Consider the following 19385-nt stretch of genomic DNA (forward strand, 5'->3'; position numbering starts at 1 on the left):
TAATTCTATTTCAATTAAAAACATAATAAATAATAATTTAAATAAAAGCATTCAGATATCTTCCATTTATCTGAGCAAGAACATAAAGTCAGTAAACCCAAGCTAAATACTTCATGCTATAGCTGGATCTTGAGGTAGATCGATTCCCAACTTACTGAGAAACTACCATATTGATTTCCATACTGGTTGTACAAGTTTGCACTCCCACCGAAACTGGATGAGTGTTCTCCTTATTCCATATCCTTGCCAACATTCCTGCTACTTGTGTTATTGATATTAACCATTCTGATATGTATAAGGTGGAAACTAAGTGTAGTTTTGATTTTCATTTCCCTTGTTAAGGATGTTGAACATTTATTTCAGTGTTTCTCAGCCATTTGCATTTCCTCTATTGAGAATTCTCTTTAGATCTGTACCCCATTTTTTGTATCTAGATTTTTGAGGTCCCATAATGGCTGGTTTTGTGTCAACTTGACAAACACTAGAGTCACCAGAGAAAAAGGAGCCTCAGTTGAGGAAATGTCTCAATAAGATCATTTTTTCCATTAGTGATTAATGGACAAGGGCATAGCTCATTGTGAGTTGTAATATCTTTGGGCTGGTGGTTGTAGTTCTACAAGAAGCAGATTGAGCCAACCAGGAGAAGCAAATCAGTAAGCAGAATCCCTCCATGTCTTCTGTCTCTGCTCTGGCCTCCAGGATTCCGCTCTGTTTGATTTCCTATCTTGACTTCCTTCAGTGATGGATCAAAATGTGAAAGTATAAGCCCAATAAATCCTTTGCTCTCCAACATGCTTTTTAGTTATGGTGTTTCATTGTAGCAATATAACCCCCAATTAGATAGTTATTTTTATATTTTGAATATTAGCCTTCTATTGGACATGGAATTGGTAAAAAAAAAAATCTTTTCCCATTCTGTAGGCTGTCATTTTGTCCAAATGATAGTATCCTTTGTCTTCCAGAAGCTTTTTGGTTTTTGAGGTCTCATTTATTAGTTATTGATCTTAATGCCTGCATTACTGGAGTTCTGTTCAGGAAGTCTTTTCCTGGGTCATCGAGTTCAACAGTATTCCCTACTTTCTTCTTATAATGTTCAGTGTATCTGGCTTTATGCTGAAAATTTTCATCCATTTGAAGTAGAGTTTTACACAGGATGATAGCTATGGATCTATTTGCATTCTTTTACATGCAACCATATATGCAAAGGGTGCTGCATCCTACCACAAACACAATTGATCAACCATGTTCATTGCTGCTTTATTCATAATAGCAAGAAACTGGAAACAACTTGGATGTCCCTTAACAGGCAAATGAATAAGGAAAATGTGGCACATTTACACAATAGAGTAATTAATACTCATACACACACACACACACACACACACACACACACACACACACACACACACATATATATATGTGAAGGCAATCCAAGTAAGTCTCCTAAAAATAGGAGGAGATAGAGTCCCATCTGGCCATCTCTTGTCTCCAAATGAATCTTTAGTACCAGGCTGCATTGTATCCTGTTGAGTTGTTGGCCAAGTGAGTTCCATTGTCTTAAGGATTACTTCATGAAACGGAACCAATACCTGACATTTCTAGAATGATTAAGAATCAGAGACTGGATAGCCAAGAGACCTATGGTAAAACAAAATACTACTAGCCTACAAAAAATATTTCCTATACCCAGATCAGTTCTTTATTCAGTCATCATCAAAAAAATCTTTCTTCTGCAGCAAATAAGAGTAGATGTAGAAACCTACAGGCAGACTTATACAGGGACAGAGTTCTTGGAACACATAGCTCTAAATAGGATATCAATTCTCTCCCCTCAGAGCTCATGGAACCCCAGGAAAGAGGAGGGAGAAAGAGTGTAAGAGCCAGAGGGGATGGAGGATACCAGGAGAACAAGGCCCTCTGAACCAACGGATCAAGTGTAGGGATCTGCGACGTGCCATGCCTCAAAGATGGGCTGGTTTCCACCTTCCACCGTCCCAACGGTGAGCGCTCCTTGTAGTAAACAAGTCCTTATTTGGCTTTGCCTGTCTGGCCTGCTAGTTTCCTCATAGTGACAGCCTATCTGCATGACCCACGTGGTTTGCTAGGATTGGCCAGCGCTAGCTATTTAAGTGTGATGCGGGGGTTCCCCGGGGTCAGAAGATTGTATCAAGGTTCCTGAGTAAAACTGCTTGAAGAAGATCTTCGATGGTCGTGTCTTCCTTGCTGGTTGAGGTTGGGCGAGACAATCAAGGCTTTTATGAACTCACTGAAATTGAGCCACCAAGCACGAGAACCACACAGGTCTTCACTAGATTCCCCTCCCCCATCTCTCATGTATATTTATAATAGTGTTCAGCTTATTATAATGTGTGAATGTGTAGGCTCTGATTCTTGTGTCTACTCTTTTCCTTCTGTTGGGTTTTCTTGCCCAGCCTTGATGCGGTTGTTTTTGTTTTATATATTACATTTTATGTGGTCCTGTTTGGCTGTTATTTTCTGGAAGCTGTTCTTTTCTAAAGAGTGAAGAAGGGAGTAGACCCGTAGGAGATGAGAGGTGAGTAGGAACTGAGGGGAACAGAGGGCAGGGAAACTATAATCCAGATATATTGTAGGAGAAAAGAATCTATTTTTAATAAAAGTGAAAAATGAACAAAAGTCATGTTAATACAATACATAACAATTATTATTGGTATCAACTGTATGCCAGGTACCAGAAGAAGTAGAAGACATGTATGTATGGCAGTGAGTTCTACTGAGTTTGTATTCTATTTTATGAAATAAAATATATAAACAAGGAAAGCTATCATTGGGTATCCTAGTTTGAAACATGTTGCTGTGGTAAAATATGTGACTAAAAATGTCTTAGGGACAAAAAACCTTATCAGGCTTACATCCATGTCACAACTATCATTGAAAGAAATTAGGATAGTAGGAACTCAAGGCAGAAGGAACCTGGAACCATGGAGAAATGCTGCTTTCTGGCCCATATTATGTCTGTCTGTCTGTATATATTTCTTTCTTTCTTTCTTTCTTTCTTTCTTTCTTTCTTTCTTTCTTTCTTTCTTTCTTTCTTTCTTTCTTTCTTTCTTGTTTTTCCTTGAGTAGATAGATTTTTTTAATACAGCTCAGGAATATCTACTGAAGGAATGATATTGCTAACAGTGGGCTGGGGTCTCCTATCTCAATATAACCAGACAATGGTCCATAGATGATCCCATAGACCAACTTGATTTAGGCAATTCCTCAATTGAGCCTTCTTGTGTCAGTAACTCTAGGCTGTGTAAGTTGATAATTAAAGCTGAGCAGGACACTGGGTTATATAATTTCTGGGAGGTACAAGTTCTGTATTAACAATGATGTGCTATGAAGGATCAGTGATTGAGGAGAGACACAACGTAGCTAGACTGTAGGGAGGTAGCACACTGGGAAGAGCAAATGTAATGAAGGGGAAGATAACATGAAATAAAGCATAAACTGGATAAGCTTAGTTTGTGTTTTCTCAGGAAAAGCAGACAGGCTTATCAGGTACATTGTGCCAGGAACCCAAGCAATGGCTTTCCTGGGAAGGTTGGATGCTATTTTAGGAATGATAAGGAACGGTGTGTAGGATAAGAGGGAGAAAGGACACCAGATAAGTTATTGTGTTGGGGAAACTATTGTTGCTGCTGACTAGAGTGTAGATGTAAGAGTGTAGTGTAAATGATCATGGAAGCCAAGATCATTTACAGGACTCATGCTATCATTTGCTTGAAGAGTATGGCAGCCAGAACTTGAAGAGTATGAAGGACTAGAGACCTGATGGCTGATTACTCCCAGAAGATGGCCTTTATCATTCAGATTAAAGTCAAGGAAAGAGAGAGAGAGAGAGAGAGAGAGAGAGAGAGAGAGAGAGAGAGAGAGAGAGAGAGAGAGAAACTGACTCCTAGATTCTCATTCTAATCACTCATGTGTTAGTGCTCTTTAACTGTGCTGGAAAAAATGGAAGGCAGGTCCTGAAGCAAGCGCCCTTCAGAAATCCCAACACAACCAGTGTCTTCAGTCCTTCTGGGAACCAGACTCCAATAACACCTTCGAGGACACCACTGAAGAAAGGGGTGTGAAGCAGCTGGATATTTCTCAATACGGTTGGTGCTCAGAGGTAAAGAGGAGGAGGAAGACTTTAGACACAGAAGTGAGAGAAAAGCCCACCAAAGAAGAGGCGGTTTTTGAAAATGCCACCCCTGACTCTGGGGCTGCACACAAAGGCCCCTTCACAGAGAACTCTGGTCCATCGAGGTGCACTGGTTCAGGAGAAGGGGAGGGAACTCAGGCAGGGATGGGGGAGGGGGTTGCTTTCACCTTCTCCACTGCTGGTGCTGCTCCTTTCCACCACTGCTGCTTTACTTGCTCTGGCCTGGCTGAGTCAGCAGGAGACTGACTAGTGAGGGGTGCAGGGAGCTTCTGGTGTAATTTTGGGAGAGCAGATCTCTTCCCTAAGAAGCGGTGTTACAGCTCTTATGACAGAAGCTCTCAGATGATGGAATAATTCCTGCATACCTTTAATCCTTCTGAACAAAGTTCTTGAATACAGTTTTGGATAAGTCAGCGTCTAACAGCAGGTACTTCCTATTGGTTTGGCCTGAGAGCTTGGGAAGATCTCATCTATATATTTGGGGGTGTGGTCCTGCTTCTGCAAGACTGATCTGTCTTGAGCCTATGGTCACATCCTCACCTGTGGAGGAGGGGTTTGGGGCATTGTCCTATATGATTGATCTGTCTTGAGCCTATGTAACCTGTGGTCACATCCTCATCTGTGGAGGATAAGCTTGGGGTGTTGCCCTACCTAACTGATCTGTCTCAAACCTCTCTACAGAAGGTTGTGGGGGGCTGGTGCTACCTGAGAAGGGCCTGATTTCCTAGGAGACTGGGAATGCTCCTGCTATCCCTTTTAGGGTCCCTGAGGATTCAACGTATGGCCACCAGGAATCAGGGTATCTTTCAGAGTCCGCCGCCCTACAACTGACTATGCTGCTGGCCTGGTGTCCACACAGAACCTTCGGTCTCTGAACAGTGAGACAACACTCCCCTCTACAAGTTACCTGCCTTCTACACCCAGTGTGGTACCTGCCTTGTCTTACATCCCCACCTCTGAGACTCCCCCAGCTCCACTCTTGAGCCATCCCACCTCCTGAGGAACCCAGTACCCCAAGTTCCACACTGCCAACACAGTTTAAACAAAGGGCACCTATGTATAGTAGTGGCCTGAGCCCAGCTATACCAACACCTGCAGCACCTACCTCATCTCTGCACCCACTACTCCTACAGCTGTCACTCCCACTGCTCAGACACCTCCAGTAGTCATGGTGGCCCCACAGACCCAGGCCCCAGCCCCCTTTCAGCAGTAACCCAAGAAGAACATGTTTCTCACGAGAGAAAAGATGTTTTCTGCCCAGGAAATGTTCAAGACAAACAAGGTCACTTGGCTATAGAAGGCCCTCATCCTGGGCTTCATGACTGGCTCTTGAGGTGCATCTAAGCTTGAGAGGTGCCTGACCTCCATGGGTTGGGGGATGGTTTCCTTGGGCTTAGCTGGGATGTGATCCAGATCAAGCTCAGAGAACACACAGAGAATCTGCCCAAGGCAGATGGACAGGGCAGTACCACCATGCTAATGGACACAGTGTTCGAGATGAACTATGCCACAGACCAGGGGATGAGCTTCTTGAAGTACAAGCCTATGATCAATGTGTCCTAAGTGCCATCTCTGCTGCTGACCCTCATCAGACCAGAGAACAAGTTTTTCTGGTTTTTCTAAGTTTCCTGAGCAGATACCAAAGGATGTGCTTCACCCAGCACCTGTCATCTACAGGCTTTTGGGCCCCAGTCATTTCTCTGGGGAGTTTAGGCTTAATATTTTATATCTTAATGAGTTTTTTTTAGGTGAAAAGATACTTTTTTTGGATTTAATATTATGTTTTGAATGCAAACCAAAAGTTACTTCATAATTTTAGTGCCTATTAGACTTTTACCTTTTTTATTTCTTCTTTAAAGAGGCTCAGATATATAGTATTAGTGGGAAATAATGGTCTGTCTCCTCCATGAGTGGATGCCTGAGGCCAGCATCTTGGCCAGGGGTGGGGGGTTCTTTCTTGTTTTTTGGTTCTTCTTGAGGCAGTGGAGCTGGGAAGAGCATCACAGGGGGTAAGACTTGGTATTTAGAGTTGCTGTATAAGAATAAAATGTTTACCTGTCTTAAGTCTAAGTCATTTAGCTGTCTAGCTGACCTGACTTCTGAGTTCCTCTAAGGCTAGAAACTGTTTAGTACCTCAACATAAAACAGCAGGGGACCAAGTGAAAGGATTTATTGTTAGTGATCCTTTCTTAGGTGAGTCAGTCAGAAGCCTTTCTAGCTAAGCTAGTTAACTCTTTGTTAACCTGAGAGGAAGGAAAGGAAACAAATTAAGACTCTGTATATAGGTCTTCCACCAGGGCAGATCATCGGCTTTTCCGCCCCTCTGAAGACCACATAATCTGAGGGCTTCCCAAGAGATCTGCTGCAGCCAGGAGCACAGGTCTTCCAGGAGACCTGCAGCAACACAGGCACACAGGAGGCAGGCTCTAGACAGAGACAACGAGGCCAGTTAACACCAGATAAACCAGATGGTGAGAGAGGCAAGCACAAGACCATAAGCAACAGAAGGCAATATAGTTGGCACCATCAAAAACCAGTTCTCCCACCACAGCAAGCCCTGGATACCCCAAAATGCCTGAAAATCATAATGTTGACCTAAAATCATATCTCATGAAGATAATAGAGTTCTTTACAAAAGATATAAATAACTCACCAAAAGAAATACAGGAAAACATGGATAAATAGGTAGAATCCCTTAAAGAGGAAACAAACAAATCCCTTAAAGAAATACAGGAAAACACAATCAAACAGGTGAAGGAATTGAACAAAGTGGATCAAGACCTAAAAATGGAAGTTGGAACAATAAAGAAAACACAAATGGAGGCAACCCTGAAAATGGAAAACCTAGGAAAGTGGTCAGGAGATATAGATGCAAGCATCAACAAGAGAATACAAGAGATAGAAGAAAGAATCTCAGATATAGAAGATTCCTTAGAAGATATTGACACAACAGTTTATGAAAATACAAAACACAAAATACTCCTAATCTGAAACATCCAGGAAATGCATGACACAACGAAAAATCAGACCTAAGATTAATAGGAACAGAAGAGACCAAAGATTCCCAGATCTAAGGACCAGAAAACATCTTCAACAAAATCAAAGAAGAAAACTACTAAATCATAGAATAGAAGCCTACAGATAAATTGGACCAGAAAAGAAAATTCCATCAAAACACTAAATGCACAGAATAAAGAAAGGATATTAAAAGCTGTTAGAGAAAAAGGCCAAGTAACATAAAAAGGCAAACTTATCAGAATTACACCAGACTTCTCAACAGAGACCATAAAAGCCAGAAGAGCCTGGACAGAGGTTATGCAGACCCTAAGAGAACACAAATGCTAGCCAAGGCTACTATGCCTTACAAAGCTCTCAATTATCATAGATGGAGAAACCAAAATATTCCAGGACAAAAATAAATTTAAATAATATCTCTCTACCAATCTATCCTTACAGAAGATTCTAGAAGAAAAACCCCAACACAAGGAGGGTACCTATACCACAGAAAAAATAAGAAATTATTCATGCAATAAAATCAAAAGGAGAGAATCAAATACGTATATTGCCACCTACAGCAATGAACATAACAGGAACTAACAGTTTTCTGTCTTTATATCTCTCAATATCAATAATAAAAAAATACCCCAATAAAAAAGACATAAGCTAACAGACTAGATATGTAAGCAGGATCCAGCATTTTTTTACATACAAGAAACACACCTCAATGACAAAGATAGACAGTATATCAGAGTAAAGGCTGGAAAAATGTCTTCTAGGTAAATGGTCCCAAGAAACAAGTGGGAATTGCCATTCTAATATCAAATAAAATAGACTTTCAACCAAAAGTTATCAAAAAAGATGGGGAAGACTACTACATACTCATCAAAGGAAAAAACATTTACCTGGACAAAGTCTCAATTCGGAACATCTATGCCCCAAAGGCAAGGGCACCATCATTTGTAAAGTCACTAAAGCTCAAAACACATTGAACCCTACAACAATAATACTGGGAGACTTCAACACTCTACTCTCACCAATAGACAGGTCATTGAAATAGAATCTAAACAGAGAAACAGTGAAACTAATAGAAGTTATTAACCAAATAGATCTAACAGATATATACAGAATATTTCACCCTAAAACAAGAGAATATACCTTCTTCTTAGCACCTCATGGCGCCTTGTCCAAAATTGACCTATAATCAGTCACAAAAAACAAGACTTAACAGATAAAAGAAATTAGAAATAATCCCATGCATTCTATCAGATCACCACAGACTAAGGAAAGAATTCAATAACAACAAAATCAAAAGAAAACTCACGTACCCATGGAAACTGCAAAACTCTCTGGTCAAGGATAACTTGGTCAAGGAGTAAATAAAGAAATTAAAGATGGGACTAGGAGGGACCTATATGGGAGAGGGGAGGGGGAAGGGGAAAGGAGAACAAGATCAGATTTTGGGGAAGGAGACCGGAAAGAAACCATGAGCACCAGCAGAATGAACTGAAATATGCAACCTTGGGGTGGTTGGGAGGTAGGGGAACCCTCTAGAAACTACCAGAGACCCGAGAGGTGAAAGATTCTCAGGACTCAAAGGAGGAATCTTAGATGAAAAGAACAACAGTGGGGAGAAGGAACTTGAAGAGTCTACCTCCAGTAGAAAGACAGGGAATCAATGGGAAGGATGGGGTTGATATCCCACAGTCAAAAATGTTGATCAGGTTTCCTGGTTATGATCATTCTGATATCACTCTTTGTTTTTTTTTCTTACAGGTGATTATCTTGATTTTCTTCTACTAACGTGCTGATTAATAGTTTTCTCCACTAGAGTGACTAGAATACAAGCTCCCATAATTTGCTTTTTTTTTCACCAGAGTCAATTCCTGATCATGCCAATAGATGTTCAAGAAATGTTGCTAAATGAAAGAGAATTATGTATATATATGCATATATCATATGTATATAGGTACATATATCATTATAATTATCATATATATGATAAATAGATAGACACATGAAAACTTAAACACACACATACACACATACACACACATATATATGAAAGTTTGTGCTGCACTGAGTTAACTGATCCTGCAGAGAAGGCAACTACAATATAATTTTTTTAGAAGTAACAATGCAATATGATTTTTATGAATTGTTTACTGAAAGAGATAAAATATATTATACTTTCTGAATTACTTGAAACTAATTTTTTTAAAGTAGCCACTGGAAATTTACTTTGAAATACATAAAATAGAATGGGTTAGTGAGTATACTGAGAAGCGGTTAGGTAGAGAGATACAGGATAAAGAAGGTTACTAAAATATTGATGTTGAAATCATGTGATAGCGACAGAGGGGTTCATTGCAACAATTCTTCCAAGGTTTCTGTTTTCAAACTTTCATAAGCAACTTTGAAAAAGAGAAAGTATTCAAGTATATTCACATTTTCAACAGAATTTAAATTCAAGATTTTGTAATTTCTGTACTTTATTTTTTTAAATATTTTTTATTACATTTCAAATGTTATTCTGGCCATAAGCTCCCTATCTCATGTCCCTCCCATTTTTCTATAAGGGTGTTTCCCCTCCCCAACCATCCCCCCTTCCCGCCCACACCGCTGACATTCCCCTGTGCTAGGGGATCCAGCCTTGGCAGGACCAAGGGCTTTTCCTCCTATTGGTGTCCTACAAGGTCATCCTCTGCTACATATGCAGCTGGAGGCACGAGTCTGTCCATGTGTAGTCTTTGGGTAGTTGTTTATTCCCTGGGAGCTCTGGTTGGTTGGTATTGTTGTTATTGGGCTGCAAGCCCCTTAGTTCCTTCAATTCTTTCTCTAATTCCTCCAACATGGACCCTGTTCTCAGTTCAATGGTTTGTTGCTAGCATTTGCCTCTGTATTTGACATGCTCTGGCTGAGACTCTCAGGAAACAGCTATTACTGTCACCATGCACTACTTGGCATCAGCATTATTGTCTGGGTTTGGTGGCTGTATATATGCTATATACCCAGGTGGGGCAGCCTCTGAGGTGTTGAAATCTCCCACTGTTAATGCGTGAGGTGCACTGTGTGCTTTGAACTTTAGTAAAGTTTCTTTTATGAATGTAGGTGTCCTTGCATTTGGAGCATAGATATTTAGGATTGAGAGTTCATGTTGGTGGATTTTTCCTTTGATGAACACGAAGTGTTCTTCTTTATCTTTTTTGATAACTTTTGGTTGAAAGTCAATTTTATTTGATATTAGAATGACTGCTCCAACTTCTTTCTTCAGACCATTTGCTTGGAAAGTCGTTTTCCAGCCTTTTACTCTGAGATGTGTTTACTGTATGCAGCAAAATTCTGGGTCCTCTTTATGTATCCAGTCTGTTAGTTTATGTTCTTTTATTGGGGAATTGAGTCCATTGATGTTAAGAGATATTAAGGAATAGTGATTCTTTCCTATTATTTTTGTTGTTACAGGTGGAATTATGTTTGTGTGACTATCTTCTTTGGGTTTGATTGTAAGGAGATTACTTTCTTGCTTTTTCTAGGGTGCATTTTCCCTCCTTGTTTTGTAGTTTTTGGTCTGTTATCCTTTGTAGGGCTGGATTTGTAGAAAGATATTGTGTAAATTTGGTTTTATCATAGACTATCTTGGTTTCTCCATCTATGTAAATTGAGAATTTTGCTGGATATAGTAGCCGGGGCTGGCATTTGTGTTCTCTTAGGGTCTGTATGATATCTGCCCAGGATCTTCTGGCTTTCATAGTCTCCGTTGAGAAGTCTGTTGTAATTCTGATAGGACTGCCTTTATATGTTACTTGCACTTTTTCTCTTACTGCTTTTTAACATTTCTTTGCCTTGTGTGTTTGGTGTTTTGACTATTATGTGCTGGGAAAAATTTCTTTTCTGGTTCAATCTATTTAGAGTTCTGTAGGCCTCTTGTATGTTTATGGGTATCTCTTTCTTTAGGTTTGGGAAGTTTTCTTCTATAATTTTGTTGAATATATTTACTGGGTCACTTGGAGAAGAAGAGTTGGTCTTACCTCTCCTCTCAGGCACTCCTGGTTACTGGCTTTCAGCTCTTGGCGCAGGCAGAAACTGAAGAGTCCTACCCCTGACTGCTCTTAGATCCCTGTACTCAGAGGGCACAGAGAGCAGTAGGCGAGTTCCTCTTGAGTCAGGAATGTGGGCAAAAGTAGTTGTCTCCTCTGAGTTCTCAGGATTGTTTGTACTTCTGAGAGTTCATCTCTCTCACCCATGGGATTTGATTGCAGAATTTCTGTTCTTTTAAAAATGAACACACGGAATAGTTCATTATCAAAGAAGCATTGAATATATTTTTATTATATATTAATCATCAAACAGTATTCTTAGGTTTTGCAAAATTTGCTACAATAATGGGGGTACTCATATGGTTAATCAGTGGTTGGGTAACTAGAACTCTAGATTGCTTCATCTCTTTCAATCTATCTTTTGCAAGCTGGCTCTGAAGAATTGGGGGCAGTTAGAATTTACAGATAGATCATATTGGTACTTGTTACAAAAGGAAAATTCATGCTCCTATTTGTGACTCATAATTTTCTCATTTTCAGAAAGTGTTCTCATCATTGTAAAGAAGAGTCAGTGGCTATCTAGTGGGTCTGTGTAACTATATTCTTTTTGGATATTAGTAGTTTTATGATGGGAAACCCCTCATTATAGTAATAACAGGAAGAATTTAAGGATGTTCCTACTAACATATTCATTGCATTTGCCGGATTCTTGTAATTATTACACTCTTGCTAGTAGTGGATACAGTCACATGATATGTAACATATTTATTTTAAAAATGTGGAGATTTAGGTATGAGAGTGAGGCTTACCTGGGTCTAGATAATTTCGCTGTATAGTATAAAATAGAATAGAGCTAATGACTTAGAACATAGGTTTCTGGCACTACTTCATTCACCTAGCTAAAAACCTAGGCTAATTTTCATTCCTTTTTTTTTTTTTCAACCGAAAGACAACAAGGAGATAGGCTATGTGGGACACCAAATAACACCACAGGAAGAATGGATTTTACTTGGGTTGATTGATGTTTGTCATTACAAATTCTTAGCTAAGTCTCACTATTCTAATATTCTATATTTACACAGGATCTTTCTTTTTATATTATTATCTTTTATTGGTTATTTTTAATTTACATTTCAAATGTTGTCTCACTTCCCAGTTTCCTCTCAGAAAACCCTCCATCCCATCCTTCTCCCCTGCCTCCATGAGGGTACTTCCCCACCCACCTGTCCACTCCCACCCACCACTGTAGCATTCCCTTATAAGGGAATCGAGCCTTCACAGGACCAAGGGTCTCCCCTCCCTTTGATGCCAGACAAAGCCATCCTCTGCTACATATGTAGCTGGAGCCATGGGTCCCTCCATGTATATTTTTTGGTTGGTGGTTTTGTCCCTGGGAGCTCTGAGGAGTCTGGTTGGTTGATACGGTTGTTCTTCCTATGGGGTTGCAAATCCCTTCAGTTCCTTCAGTCTTTCTCCTAACTCCTTAATTGGGGTCCCCGTGCTCAGGTCTCTACCGGTTCTCTCACCCCTTGTTGGGTATTTCAGATAATGTCATTCTTGTTGGGTTCTGGGAGCCTCTTGATTTCCTGGCATCTGGGACTTTCTGTTGGCTATACCAAGTTCCCCATCCCCAACTGCTACACACTTTTGTTCAATTTCCCAACTTTCTGTACATCTCCCCCTTCTCCTCCTATACCTGACCCTGCTGCTCCAATTTTTTCCCTTCCACTCCTCTCTTCCTTGCAAATCCTGTCCACCCTCTACCTCCAATGAATATTTTGGCTTCTAAAAATGACTGAAGCATGGGCACTTTGGTCTTCCTTCTTCTTGAGCTTCTTATGATCTTGAATTTTATCTTGGGTATTTTGAGTGAGTGCATACCATGTTTTTTTTTTCTTTTTTGTTTGTTTGTTTGTTTTTGTGACTGGGTTACCTCACTCAGGATATTTTCTAGTTCCATCCATTTGCCTGTGAACTTCATGAAGTTTGTAATGGCTGAGTAGTACTCCACTGTGCAAAATTTACCACATTTTCTGTATCCATTCCTCTGTTGAGGGACATATAGGTTTTTTCCAGCTTCTGGCTACTATATATAAGGCTTCTATGAACATGGTGGATTATGTATTCTTGTTACATGTTGGAGAATCATTTGGGTATATTACCAGGAATGGAATAGCTGGGTCCTCAGGTAGTACTATGTCCAATATTTTTTTTTTGAGAAACTGCCAGACTGATTTCCAGAGTGGTTGTACCAGCTTGCAATCCCACCAGCAATGGAGGAATGTTTCTCTTTACATCCTTGCCAGTATCCGCTGTCACCTGAGTTTTTTACTATCTTAGCTAAGATAAAAAGATCTATCTTTTTAAAGAAAGGTTAAGACCCAGATTGAGTCTTTCCATGTGAAATTACTCAGATTTCCGTAGTCTTTAAATTTTGACGAGTGGAGGTCATCCAATAAGGACCTGTCCTGAACTGCTATTGGTTCCTATTACATGCCCCTTTTATGTCTCCTGTGCAGGTTTCCATTCTGGTGAATCACACTGATATAGGGGGCTAAGTGGCATCCTACATATTCTACCAGCTTCCAGAAAGTTATCAGAAATCTTCTAAAGATACTCATTGTTTTGAATGCCCCAACCAGTTCCACTTCAATTGGTTTTTTTTTTTTATGACATAGAAATTAATGAACACTGAGTGTGGACTCATATATTCCTAGATCTGAAATCTACTCCACCAATATGTGAATTCATGAAAAATGCTCATTCTCTTTAAGCTTCCTGCTTTAATTTTTTATAATGAAATTAACTATAGCATCTGCCACATAGGGCTGTTGTGTTAAATGGGACAGTGTCCATGAAAATTATAGCTCATTTACCTAATGCCTTGAAACATTGGTTAAGATTTTTGTGGAGCTTTCCTGTGAGTCTCTGAAAAAATTGAAATTATGATGTCAAAAGGATATTAAATTTCCATATTCACTGCATAAATCTTCATTATAGATGGATAAGGAAAGAACATAAATGTTCCTCAATGGGTAAATGGATTAAAAACGTGAAATGTGTACACAATAGAATGTTGTTCAGCCTAAGGAGAACAGAGATTCATGAGATAAACAAGAGTACAAATTAACCTCAAAGATAGCATACTAAATGAAATGAGAATATAAAACATATAGCACAATTTTCATTTTAAACATTTATTAGTTCATTGCTTGTATATGTGCCCATGCACATGTGTGTGCCAGCAATGTGTGGTAGTTGGAGGATAGCTTGCTGCAGTTTTGTCCTTGACCATGTGAGTCTCAGGGATTGAACTCAAGTTGTTAGTCTTGGCAGCATATGCCTTTGATCCACTGATCCATCTTACTAATCATAGAAATGCTTTTAATATACTCACTAAAGCTTATTTCTGATAGGAAGGAATCATATTAACATATCAATCACATTAAAAATATATTAAAATCAGAAAAACCTTACATCATGAAACTATCAATGGTGCTCTAGTTATGTAGTAAGTTTTAGTTTGTTTAATATGTTATAATCAATAAAATTTTCATCTTTTTGAATTTCTTTATTATCTTTATTATTTTTATTTTTATTTTTTATATTTATTAACTTGAGTATTTCTTATTTACATTTCGATTGTTATTCCCCTTCCCGGTTTCCCGACCAACATCCCCCTAACCCCTCCCTCTCCCTTTCTATATGGGTGTTCTCCTCCCCATCCTCCCCCCATTACCGCCCTCCCCCCAACAATCTCTTTCACTGGGGGTTCAGTCTTGGCAGGACCAAGGGCTTCCCCTTCCACTGGTGCTCTTACTAGGCTATTCATTGCTACCTATGAGGTTGGAGCCCAGGGTCAGTCCATGTATAGTCTTTGGGTAGTGGCTTAGTCCCTGGAAGCTCTGGTTGGTTGGCATTGTTGTTCATATAGGGTCTCGAGCCCCTTCAAGCTCATTCAGTCCTTGCTCTGATCCCTTCAACGGGGGTTCTGTTCTCAGTTCAGTGGTTTGCCTCTGGCATTCGCCTATGTACTTACTGTATTCTTGCTGTGTCTCTCAGGAGAGATCTACATCGGGTTCCTGTCAGCCTGCACTTCTTTGCTTCATTCATATTATCTAATTGGGTTGCTGTATATGTATGGGCCACATGTGGGGCAGGCTCTGAATGGGTGTTCCTTCTGCCTCTGTTCTAAGCTTTGCCTCCCTATTCCCTCCCAAGGGTATTCTTGTTCCCCTTTTAAAGAAGGAGTGAAGCATTCACATTTTGATCATCCTTCTTGAGTTTCATGTGTTTTGTGCATCTAAGGTAATTCAAGCATTTGGGCTAATAGCCACTTATCAATGAGTGCATACCATGTGTGTTTTTCTGTGATTGGGTTACCTCACTCAGGATGATATTTTCCAGTTCCCTCCATTTGCCTATGAATTTCATAAAGTCATTGTTTTTGATAGCTGAGTAATATTCCATTGTGTAGATGTACCACATTTTCTGTATCCATTCCTCTGTTGAAGGGCACTGGGTTCTTTCCAGTTCTGGCTATTATAAATAAGGCTGCTATGAACATAGTGAGCATGTGTCTTTGTTATATGTTGGGGCATCTTTTGGGTATATGCCCAAGAGAAGTAAAGCTGGGTCCTCAGGTAGTTCAATGTCCAATTTTCTGAGGATCCTCTAGACTGATTTCCAGAATGGTTGTACCAGTCTGCAATCCCACCAACAATGGAGGAGTGTTCCTCTTTCTCCACATCCTCGCCAGCATTTGCTGTCCCCTGAGTTTTTGATCTTAGCCATTCTCAATGGTGTGAGGTGAAATCTCAGGGTTGTTTTGATTTGCATTTCCCTTATGACTAAAGATGTTGAACATTTCTTTTTTTTTCTTTTGCCTACTTTTTATTGTAACATTTTACCAGTTTACTCATCTATGAATTCCACTTAAACTTTAATACACATTCCTTTGTCTCACTATGAGAATACATGGTTACCTTTTTTTTTTAATTATTATTATTAACTTGAGTATTTCTTATATACATTTCGAGTGTTATTCCCTTTCCCGGTTTCGGGGCAAACATCCCCCTCCCCCCCTCCCTTCCTTATGGGTGTTCCCCTCCCAACCCTCCCCCCTTGCTTCCCTCTCCCCAACAGTCTAGTTCACTGGGGGTTCAGTCTTAGCAGGACCCAGGGCTTCCCCTTCCACTGGTGCTCTTACTAGGATATTCATTGCTACCTATGAGGTCAGAGTCCAGGGTCAGTCCATGTATCGTCTTTGGGTAGTGGCTTAGTCCCTGGAAGCTCTGTTTGGTTGGCAGCTGTACATATGGGGTCTCGAGCTCCTTCAAGCTCTTCCAGTTCTTTCTCTGATTCCTTCAACGGGGGTCCAGTTCTCAGTTCAGTGGTTTCCTGCTGGCATACGCCTCTGTATTTGCTGTATTCTGGCTGTGTCTCTCAGGAGCGATATGCATTCACATTTTGATCATCCGTCTTGAGTTTCATTTGTTCTAGGCATCTAGGGTAATTCAAGCATTTGGGCTAATAGCCACTTATCAATGAGTACATACCATGTATGTCTTTCTGTGATTGGGTTAGCTCACTCAGGATGATATTTTCCAGTTCCAACCATTTGCCTATGAATTTCATAAAGTCATTGTTTTTGATAGCTGAGTAATATTCCATTGTGTAGATGTACCACATTTTCTGTATCCATTCCTCTGTTGAAGGGCATCTGGGTTCTTTCCAGCTTCTGGCTATTATAAATAAGGCTGAGATGAACATAGTGGAGCACGTGTCTTTTTTATATGTTGGGGCATCTTTTGGGTATATGCCCAGGAGAGGTATAGCTGGATCCTCAGGCAGTTCAATGTCCAATTTTCTGAGGAACCTCCAGACTGATTTCCAGAATGGTTGTACCAGTCTGCAACCCCACCAACAATAGAGGTGTTCCCCTTTCTCCACATCCTCGCCAGCATTTGCTGTCACCTGAGTTTTTGATCTTAGCCATTCTCACTGGTGTGGTGAAATCTCAGGGTTGTTTTGATTGCATTTCCCTTATGACTACGATGTTGAACATTTCTTTAGGTGTTTCTCAGCCATTGGTATTCCTCAGCTGTGAATTCTTTGTTTAGCTCTGAACCCCATTTTTAATAGGGTTATTTGTCTCCCTGGTCTAACTTCTTGAGTTCTTTGTATATTTTGGATATAAGGCCTCTATCTGTTGTAGGATTGGTAAAGATCTTTTCCCAGTCTGTTGGTTGCCGTTTTGTCCTAACCACAGTGTCCTTTGCCTTACAGAAGCTTTGCAGTTTTATGAGATCCCATTTGTCGATTCTTGATCGTAGAGCATAAGCCATTGGTGTTTTGTTCAGGAAATTTTTTCCAGTGCCCATGTGTTCCAAATGCTTCCCTAGTTTTTCTTCTATTAGTTTGAGTGTATCTGGTTTGATGTGGAGGTCCTTTATCCACTTGGACTTAAGCTTTGTACAGGGTGATAAGCATGGATCGATCTGCATTCTTCTACATGTTGACCTCCAGTTGAACCAGCACCATTTGCTGAAAATGCTATCTTTTTTCCATTGGAGAACATTTCTTTAGGTGTTTCTCGGCCATTCGGCATTCCTTAGCTGTGAATTCTTTGTTTAGCTCTGAACCCCATTTTTCAATAGGGTTATTTGTCTCCCTGTGGTCTAACTTCTTGAGTTCTTTGTATATTTTGGATATAAGCCCTCTATCTGTTGTAGGATTGGTAAAGATCTTTGCCCAATCTGTTGGTTGTCGTTTTGTCCTAACAACAGTGTCCTTTGCCTGACAGAAGCTCTGCAGTTTTATGAGATCCCATTTGTTGATTCTTGATCTTAGAGCATAAGTCATTGGTGTTTTGTTCAGGAAATTTTCTCCAGTGCCCATGTGTTCGAGATGCTTCCCCACTTTTTCTTCTATTAGTTTGAGTGTATCTGGTTTGATGTCGAGGTCCTTGGTCCACTTGGACTTAAGCTTTGTACAGGGTGATAAGCATGAATTGATCTGCATTCTTCTACATGCTGACATCCAGTTGAACTAGCACCATTTGCTGAAAATGCTATCTTTTTTCTGTTGGATGGTTTTGGCTCCTTTGTCAAAAATCAAGTGACCATAGGTGTGTGGGTTCATTTCTTGGTCTTCAATTATATCCACTGGTCAGTCTGTCTGTTTCTGTACCAATACCATGCAGTTTTTATCACTATTGCTCTGTAATACTGCTTGAGTTCAGGGCGAGTGATTCCCCCAGAAGTCCTTTTATTGTTGAGGATAGTTTTAGATGTCTTGGGTTTTTTGTTATTCCAGATGAATTTGAAAATTATTCTGTCTAACTCTCTGAAGAATTGGATTGGTATTTTGATGGGGATTGCTTTGAATCTGTAGATCGCTTTTGGTGATGAGAGTGGGGTGTTAAAATCTCCTACTATTATTGTGTGAGGTGCAATGTGTACTTTGAGCTTTAGTAAGGTTTCTTTTATGTATGTAGGTGCCCTTGTATTTGGATCATAGATATTTAGGATTGAGAGTTCATCTTGGTGGATTTTTCCTTTGATGAATATGAAGTGTCCTTCCTTATCTTTTTTAATGACTTTTAGTTGAAAATCGATTTTATTTGATATTAGAATGGCTACTCCAGCTTGCTTCTTCAGACCATTTGCTTGGAAAGTTGTTTTCCAGCCTTTCACTGCTGTCTTTGTCTCTGAGGTGTGTTTCCTGTAGGCAACAGAATGCAGGGTCCTCATTTCATATCCAGTTTGTCAATCTATGTCTTTTTATTGGTGAGTTGAGAACATTGATGTTGAGAGATATTAAGGAATAGTGATTATTGCTTCCTGTTATATTCATATTTGGATGTGAGGTTATGTTTGTGTGCTTTTCTTTTCTTTGTTTTGTTGCCAAGACGATTAGTTTCTTGCTTTTTCTAGGGTGTAGCTTGCCTCCTTATGTTGGGCTTTACCATTTATTATCTATGTTACTTGACATTTTTCCCTTACTGCTTTTAATATTTTTTCTTTGTTTTGTGCATTTGGTGTTTTGACTATTATGTGACAGGAGGAGTTTCTTTTCTTGTCCAATATATTTGGAGTTTTGTAGGCTTCTTGTATGTTTATGGGCATCTCTTTCTCTAGGTTAGGGAAGTTTTCTTCTATGATTTTGTTGAAGATATT

The 19385-nt window shown here is 39.8% G+C and overlaps 1 pseudogene; it reads left to right on the forward strand.

Moving 5' to 3' along the window:
* The first annotated feature begins 2547 nt into the window (after positions 1-2547).
* On the forward strand, positions 2548-5734 carry LOC116900853 (annotated as a pseudogene).
* The last annotated feature ends 13651 nt before the right edge of the window (positions 5735-19385 follow it).

This window comes from Rattus rattus, chromosome 5 (assembly GCF_011064425.1).
Source record: "Rattus rattus isolate New Zealand chromosome 5, Rrattus_CSIRO_v1, whole genome shotgun sequence".
Taxonomy (NCBI): domain Eukaryota; kingdom Metazoa; phylum Chordata; class Mammalia; order Rodentia; family Muridae; genus Rattus; species Rattus rattus.